The sequence below is a fragment of the Sciurus carolinensis genome, unplaced genomic scaffold (assembly GCF_902686445.1).
Source record: "Sciurus carolinensis unplaced genomic scaffold, mSciCar1.2, whole genome shotgun sequence".
Lineage (NCBI taxonomy): Eukaryota > Metazoa > Chordata > Mammalia > Rodentia > Sciuridae > Sciurus > Sciurus carolinensis.
Genome location: NW_025920212.1, coordinates 533,075 through 542,299, shown reverse-complemented (window position 1 = coordinate 542,299; position 9,225 = coordinate 533,075). Strand labels below are relative to the sequence as shown.

General features: G+C 44.7%; 1 pseudogene; it reads left to right on the top strand.

Annotated features, from left to right (window-relative positions):
- Window positions 1-1,331: 1,331 nt before the first annotated feature.
- LOC124975113 (plasminogen activator inhibitor 1 RNA-binding protein-like) lies at window positions 1,332-2,364 on the top strand (annotated as a pseudogene).
- Window positions 2,365-9,225: the final 6,861 nt, after the last annotated feature.

The window sequence follows — 9,225 nt, the reverse complement described above, 5'->3', positions numbered from 1 at the left end:
CATAGGGAAACAGAGGGAAGTATAGGGGAGTGCTTGTGTTTTGTTTGTGTCCAGCTCTTTTTGTTGTTATGTTTTATTTGTTATTTTAGGAGAGTGTTATCAAACAAATTTAACCTCTGGCCTTGGAGGAATATCTCTAACTTTTCTAACCTGTGTAATTATAAAAACAAATAAAATACATAAGTCTAATTCATGAGGGCACCAGAGAGAAAGCAACACAGCTACAAGTCAGAATAAAAGATGGGAAGTGGAAGAGAAGAATACTAAGATAAACTCAACATTTCTGCTTCCTCTAAGAATTTATATCACAGACTCCAAGAGGCAAGGCCAAAATCTGACAGCTGATGTTTGCTGCAGTTTCTGAATGACAGGCAGAAATTATACCTCATTACTTCTATGGGGGTCCACACATTGCTGGTCAATGCCCTGGAATATAAGGAACTACCCAGATATCAACCTGTCTCCCATGTGCCACAAGGTACATTTATCTTTGACATTATTATCAATCTTGGTCAGGAATGGCATCTCTCATTCATGAGAAACTTGAGTGATAATTCAATCAACTGTATGATAAAAAAAGATTCTCATGTGTTCTCTAAACAATTAACTGAACACAAGATTAAAGAAGATACAAACGGTTCCAGGCACAGAAAGAAAAACAATGATGAAGAGAATGGAGGAGACAGAGGGAAAATATTAAAATTGCACATAATAAAATTAGTTATTACATGAAGTATATTCATTGACTAAGGTGAAAGACCATCACACTATAACCAAAAGGGCCTTAGTGTAGCTATATTAATAATATATAAATTAGGATTTAAAGCAAGACATGTTGCTGAATAAATAAATTGCTTCAAATAGCAAACTCGTGGAGAAAAAGATTCAATGATCCATATGTATTCATCTGATGACATTAAAATACAAAGTGGGCTAGAAACACCAAAGGAATAATCATGATATTTGAAAAAAATATAATTGCCACTATTTTCAGATGACTTGTTAAAATTCATTAGAAAAGTGCAGCAAAGGGTACTGGATACAGGCAATACCTCCATGTAGCAAAACTAGTCTATTACAAATATTAACCAAGTATTAATACCTACCAATAATTCAATATTAAATTCTTATCATCAATAATTATAATTGTTCTTAAGAAATATCACAAATTATAAGGAGATAGCTAATTAAACATCAGGAGGACTTCACAAACTGGATATGCAACTGAGAAGACAAAAACCATGAAAAAGGTGGAAAGAGCTGAAGCAGGCGCTCTTGACTCTGTGCACCCACTGCAACCCGTGGGAGGAACGCGCTGCCAAGCCACCATCATGCCTGGGCACCTACAGGAAGGCTTCGGCTGCGTGGTCACTAACCAATTGAACCAGTTATTTGACGACGAATCAGATGCTTTTGAGGTGCTGAAGGCAGCAGAGAACAAGAAAAAAGAAGCCGGTGGGGGCGGTGTTTGGGAACCTGGAGCCAAAAGCGCAGCTCCCAGACCAACTCCAAGGTGGCAGGCAAACAGCTGCGTAAAGAGTCCCACAAAGAACCCACTGCCCCCCCAACGCTGGCGTGGCTGACAAGAAAGAGGAGGCGCAGCCGCCCATGGCTCTTAAGAAAAAACGAATAAGACATGTTGGAAGAAGACCTGATCAACAACTTCAGGGTGAAGGGAAAATAATTGATAGAAGACCAGAAAGGTGACCACCTCACGAAAGAAGATTTGAAAAGCCACTTGAAGAAAAGGGTAAAGGAGGGGAATTTTCAGTTGACAGACTGATTACTGACCTACTCATCCGAGGTCGTGGTAGTATTGGAAGAGGTCGAGGAGGCCGAGGACGTGGAATGGGTCCAGGAGATGGATTTGGTTCTCATGGCAAATGTGAATTTGATAGGCATAGTGGAAGTGATAGATCTGGGCTGAAGCATGAGGATAAACATGGAGGTAGCAGATCTCACAACTGGAGAACTGTCAAAGATGTATTAACTGGCTTGGATAGATCAAATGTGACTGAGGAAACACCTGAAGGTTAAGAACATCCAGTGGCAGACACTGAAAATAAGGAAAACGAAGTTGAACAAGTTAAGGAAGAGGGTCCAAAAGATGACTTTGGATGAATGGAAGGCCATTCAAAATAAAGACTGAGCAAAAGTAGAATTTAACATCCAAAAACAAATGAAGGTGCTGATGGGCAATGGAAAAAGGGATTTGTTCTTCATAAATCCTGTGGTGGGCAGGTGAATGAGATAGAGGAAACCTTGACCCCCCCTGCCCTCCTGGGCTGCCTCCTGACTTTGGGAAGACCAGTAACCCTGACTAGGCTCCATGCAGAACCTCCCCCTCATCCTCCTATCCAGTGAGGCCCCAATGATCAGTCATCCTTGTCCCTGAGCAGGGTTACCCTGCTGTCCTTACCCCCTGGAAAAACATTCCCTTCGTGGGTATCATGTACCCAGGAGGATACAAATATCTCCCCCAACACTCCCAGAGTGCCTGTCCCCACACTGAGCTGCAGAGTCCAGCCCTGAGGATGCAAAGTGTGAACTCAGCCATTGCTTTAAAGACCACCCAGTGCCACTGCAGGGAAGCCTTCTGACCTGGGGTGGTTGGCTCAGATCTCAGTAGAGGCCTGGCCTCTGCTTTTCCTTCTGGAGAAGCCTCTGCATAAGAAGAGAGAGGCTTCTGTCTTCCAGGGATGGAGAGATGGTCTCCTGTTGGAGGTCTGTATAATCTTGTGATGTCACAGAAACCCAGCTGAAGAGGTGGGATGAGTGGAACTTCTCAATGTTGGTATGTGATTGAAAACAAAAACAAAACCAAAAACCAACCCTTGGTATTTTACTTTCAGGAGAAAGACTAAGACCTGCTGAAGAAGCTAATAGAGCCGGATTCCAGTCCTATATAGCACTTCCTGTCCCAGAAGGGGACTGAGCTCCCTGTCCCTGGGGTTTTCAAGCAACTATCTGTGAAGAATGTTGGACACACTTTAAATGAAAGATAAATTTCAAGAGACTCAATTGAGAATTTTTTTTAATGGAGTTGAAAAATTGGAGGGGGAGTGGGAATCCTGAGAATGGAACAGGGAGGTTCTTGACTACTGAGTCCCAAGGCCCAGGAGCAGGACCTTCCTCTGGTTCTTCCCCAACTTGAGAAATCTTCAGTGTCTTCAGGGAATCAGGCAGTGTCCTCTGCCAGGTCTCCAGGAGGTGGGCCAAGGGAGGGGAGGCAGCCTCTTCAACTCTGAGCATCTTGGCATCTGTCAAGGAAAGAAAAAGTCACCCAGAAGATAAGGAAAATACTCTAAATGACTTCCAGCCTAAATATTTAACAAAATCAGGTTTGATTTTTTTTTTAAATAAGGCATCAGTGGCTCTTTTTAAGCAACAAAGAGACTGTTTCATGCAAATTTCCCCTCAGGACTCTCATTAAGATGCTAACATCTTTCTGGTCACAATATCTCCCTATCACAATGAGTCACAGTGTTTCTTTTTTCTCTTGCTGAGACATCTTTGTAAGATGAACTCTATGGGCTGAGAACAGGGCCTAACTTTTTCCTTTTTAAAGTGAAAACCTCTTGTTGGGAGTTCCAAAGAAAGGACTGGGAGATAAGAGATTAAAACAGAAAAAGATTTCACAGTGAAGTGAGATCAGACATGGACCAGGAACACCCTGGGGAAGAGATGGTTTGCTGGATTTTGGTGGCTTCATTCAGCTCCCCTTAGGCCACATACATCTCTCTAGTGCTGGGAACAGGCAAGGCCCGGTCTGCTTCTACCAGTGGGGAATGGCACCCAAGTACCCTCCTCTCCACCCAGCCCTTAGCTCACTTGCTGGGTCACAGGTTTAGTGACTCCTGACCTCAAGTGTCCCTCCTCTGCAGAGATATATTCCTTGGTCCTTGAATAAAACAGGTGGTGACAGGGAAATAGATATATATTACTTTTGGGAGCTTTTGTGTAAAGTTAAAAATGGGAAGAGCTTGTAGTGCAAACCTGTGATCCCAGCTGCTCAGGAGGCTGAGGCAGGAGGATCGTGAGCAAGGCCAGCCTGGGCAACTTGGGGAAACCCTGTATCAAAATAAAAATAAATAATAACTAAATAAATGGCTAGGGATGTGGCTCTGGGGCACAGTGCTTGCCTAGCATGTTGTGGGGTCCTAGATTCAACCCACAGTACCAGATAAAAGAAAAAAATGAGAGGAAGAAAAAAGGAAGAGCAGGAAGTTTCCATTGGGAGAAAGCAGCTCTTGAGGATGTAGGGTGCTCCTTCTGAGCAGGGGACAGCAGAGATCCTGTAATCAGCCAGAAAGGAAACATTTTAAACACTGGGGCAGGGCCAAGCAGTCCCTGTCACCACCACTCAACCCAGCTGCCCCTTGTAGTGAAAAATGGGTTCCCCGTGTTTCAATTAAACTTTATTTATGGACCCTGTGATGAATGGCGAATAGTTGTCATGTGTCACACACCAATAAACTGGATCCTTTTTAAACCATTTTAAAATGTAAGAACTATTCTTAGCTCATGGGTCATATAGAAACAGGCAGCAGACCATGGGGCTCCCCTCTCCTGCCTTGAGCCCTTAATCTCCGTGATCAAGTCTGTCCACTTAATCACTATGTACGGGGCCTGGGATAGCTGGATATGAACAAGACCAGTGTCCCAAGCTCTGGGTGGCTGCCTAGCAGCTCCTGGGGGCACCCTTACCGCTCAGGCTTCTTCTGCCACCTGACCCCTAATGCAGTAGCCTAGCAAGGAAACCACATGGAAATGTTCAAAAGTGCTTCTCTTTGGCAGCTTGCATGTAATTTCCTCATGTGGAGGTGAGCGGAGCAGGGGAGCCCTTCAAGGAGATGGGGCTCAGTGGAAGCCTGACAGCAAAAGAATGCTTTGAGAGTCATTTTCAGGTAGGTCAATGCTAAATATTCATGGAGAAAGGGAGGAGGAGGTGGGAAAGAGCAGCAAGTGGGCTGAGGGAATGACAGGCAGCCTCACCAGGAAATAAGCAACACATCATTCCATGCTCGTGAGCTGGGGTCCAGGTGTGACATCACCATGAGGAAGGTGGGGTTTACTCCATTTAGACCGAGACAGAAGGGCCATGAGGTGAAAGCAAGCTTACAGCTGCCACCACTCAGCCTCACTAATGCTGTAGCAAAGACATGGCCCCTGAAGGGATGCAGCCAGCACCTCCCAGAGATGCCTTCTCCCCATACCCCAAAACCAGCCATCCAGGGCCTGCTTTAAGAGAAGGTCCAGAGAACACGTTGAACGCACATCTCAAAAGAAACTGAGGTCGCAGTGGCTTGGACCCTGATGTTTAGATCCTGGCTGTGCAGTCTCCTGGCTGTGTAACCCTGGGCAAGTCACTTAACTTGACATACATCGTGTACTCTAGAGATTGGACCTACTGTGTGCAGTGTTAGGATTAAGTGAGATAAATTACATGAGATATTTACAGAAGACTTCACAGGAGATGACATGGTGAGAATAAAAGCTTAGTGAAAGCCAGCTCTGTCATCAACACAAACATCAACACTTCTCAGAGATTCTTCTCTGATTTTCCACCACACACACAATTTCTAATTAGTTATGCTGAACAGATCTCACACTTTGTTTTCTCTTGAACACTTGGTGGATACTCTTTCTGTGGACCTGAATAACTTTAGCTTGTGGTTGATGGTGTTATAATAGGGGTTTGCACTCCATTTTGGGCTCCTTCACCTCTCCCCAGCTTGTGATTATTTTGGTTGGCACTATTATAGGCCATTCCACTATAAACTTCTTCATAAAATATATTTTAATTTATATGCATGAATTTCCTCAACTCCAACCAAAGCGGAGACGGTGTCTGGAAGCTTGTGCTCATGTGACTTACTTCTTCCCAGCCTGTCTACCTACAGACTAACACCAACTTCAGTGACCCGAGAGAACTCTGTCTGCAGAGAAAGGTGCCCACACTGGGTTTTAGTGTGCAATAACTTCCTCCCTCGTCACTTCACTACTGCATTTGCTACTTGTTCACATCTTCCAGCTGCAGGTTTGAAGGACACAAGGTTTCCTCCACAGTAGGTGCATATGGACCCTCAACACACTTTGAACTCAGATTTTCTCTAACTTGTCTATGATATACATGCTCCATTTATTTCCTTGATATCTGAGTTTTGTTGTCTTTCAGGAAGCCTGAAATCTCAGAGGACCTTAACTCATTATCCTTAGCACTCAGAGTGTTGATTCAAGGAAGGATGAAGTTAAATCCCTCCACAGTTGCAGGAGGGTAAGATCTTATTTCCTTTTACTTTTTTCAATATCATAGCCCCTACATATTCAATGCCATAAACAGGAAGTTACGGATCTGGATTTTTCTCCACCTTGCCTCCAGCTATCCCAATAAAGCACCCAATTATTTGTTTCCTTGTATTTCACTTCTCACATACTTTATATTTCTTTCTTTAGTGTCTATTTCTAGAATTTCTATCATCTCCTGATAGCATCTTAATAATTGTAACTATGAAACAAAAAATACTTGCTAGAACAAGTTTCTAGCAAAATGGCCCTGAACCTGACATAGAGCAGTAGTTCATTAAACATTTACAGGAGGACAGATAGATGGTTCTTTTCAAATAATTTTCTTCCTGTGTTATAATTTACAGTAACTTCTATTTCCTCCTACGCAGTCTCTTCACTGTTAATAGAACTGAATCTGTGAGATCAGTGCTACCCTTGGAGATCGCCTGTCATTCAGGAGTACCTTTTCCTCTCTCTGCTGGAGTCTGGGAGTATAAATGTGTCACACTGGATTGAAAATCTTATAAGCTTTCCTCTAATCCTCCTGGCTTCTGGAGTCTAGGTTGTAAGACCTCAGCTACTTGGAATTGTGTTTCTCTTCTCTTACTAACAGGATGCACCCTTTCTTTGTCTATAAAGCTTTACAGGAGTATTTTCTGATCATCTTTTTCTGGCAATTAGTCTTGAAAGGGACTCTCTGCCAATTAACTTCTTTATTTTAAAAAAGCTCTCTACTCCCGCACCTTCTTCCCTGCTTCCATGCTTGTCAAACTTTCCCGCTCACTATTTTCCTAGGAAAAAGCTTCCTATCTTGTTATTTTTTCAGGTCTTACAATTACCTATTTGCTTCATTCTTTATTTGTTCACTGGTTGACCTTTCAGCTCTCTTCAGTCTCAGCAACTTGTCTCAGTGTTGATTTGGCATTTCTTCCTTTCCAACAACATCCAGCTGGTTGCACGCCATCTGTGTGGTACCCAGCCTCGGTCTGCTGTTTGCACTGCTGTATTCAGACCTGGTTTATTACTGTTATTAATCCTTAAATCTTGCATTTTTTTTCCTCGTGTACTTTCTCTGTTCCCGACTCCTGGCTCATGTGTAAGTTTGTTTCATTTCTGTCACTATTCATGTTTCCTCCAGTTTTTATAGTTTTATTTTTTTTTCCTTCTGCTGCAAATCCTGAATGAATTTGAGCCACTGTAAGACAGAGGGGGCCCAAGGACTTCCAGCAATGTTGGAATGTGCCATCGCCTGGATGAGGAGAAGTCTGAGCAGCCCATCCCTGGTGACCCAGGGAGAAGGGCTAATGGACCCAGAGGAACTTCAAGAGAGGAAGCTCCGGGGTGCCTCCAGTTGGAGGGGAGGGAAGTGCAAGGCCACCCCACCTGCTGTCCCTGCAGTGCAGGAAAAACATTTCCAAGGCCCTGCCACACAGGCACGGAAGGTAACTGGCCTCTCAGAATGGGGCAGAAAGTGGGGCAGTTCTGGAGGACTGATAGGCTGCATTTATGGTGCTATGTAAACATGAAAGCTTACTGGGAAGATTTAGCAAGAGGTCACGGCCACATACTCCTTACTGCCAATTAAGTGCCAGAAATGGAGTCTCAGTGCAGTTTGCAAGGAGACACACAGCAGATAATTAGGCAGGTTGTAGGTTTTGTGAATAAGACAAGGATCAGGTCTCACTGGGGCTAACTCCTCATCAGCACATAGGAAGGAAGGGGCAAGACATCTCCAGGAACAAAGGGGTCCTAGTGGTTCACTGTGTACATGGTACCCAGCAAGAGATGGAAGACCAGATGCAGAAGCCAACCCCAGGGTTCACACTGGGACACCTTATGGACATGTTTCCAGGGCTGCCCAGGGATAGGAGCAGCTCCGTCAGCTCAGCAGGTTTGACAGGTGTGGCTGACCCCCCCACCCCGCTGCTGCCTGGTGCTTAAACACTGGTGCTTGTGACCTCCTCCAAGCAGATTTTGCTTCTGTGATGAAAATTCAGTGTCCACTGTCAGCTTTACAACCTGCTGTGATCTCCTAGAGTTGAATCAACAGTCCTGGACAGGATCCATCATCATGGGCAGATATGGGGGACATTTTGGGGAGAAGCCTTCCAAGGATGGGGAGCAAGCCCAGTAGAACTAAGCCCCCAAATCCTGGCTTCTGCCATCCTCGGTGGGAAGGCCATAGAGGTCTTGTAACTTTGAATGGATGGAAGAGCCCACCTTTAAGACCACTTCCAATTCCATGTGATTAGGTGGCATAGGCAACGTTGGGGTCTTTATTTGGAAGGGGAGGCCCCTGTTTCTGAATGTGTCCTCAGGGGTAAGGTGGGCTGGGGTGGGGGCTAAAGTCACATCTTGGTCTTACCAAGTCTTGTGTGGCCTGAAACTGATCCTGTAACTTTCTCTATACTGGAGGACAGTGAGTTTCCAGCATCTCAACTCCATCCCTCAGTCCCGAGGCCTGTGCTCCTCACTCTTTTTCCAACACACCTGCTGCCCACAGCTCTGTTGGGCCTTCTATATCTCAGGTAGACCATGACAAAAGCATTCCAGTGAGATCTTGAAATCTTGATGACCTCTGCTGTCCCAGTCCCAGTTAATCAGCCCTTGGGCCTCCAGAGCAATCTTTCCAAAATGCAAATCAGATCACATCACTCCCCTGCCTAAGACTGTGTCCCAGCCCTTGGTGATAAAGGTCAGACTCCTTAGCAGGCTCTTTAGCATGGCTCACTGGTTCAGGGAACTGTGGCCAGCCAGCTGCAGACTCCTTGAGATCAGGGACCACAAGCCACATGCCCAGGACCTAGTGCAACGCCTGCCACCTAACAGGATAAATAAACAAGTTTTCTGCCAGTCTTGATATAAATTGAGGGCATCTCCAACAGCCTTACACATCTGCATTCTGAAATGCACTCCTGGGGTAAGGTCCACCTGTGT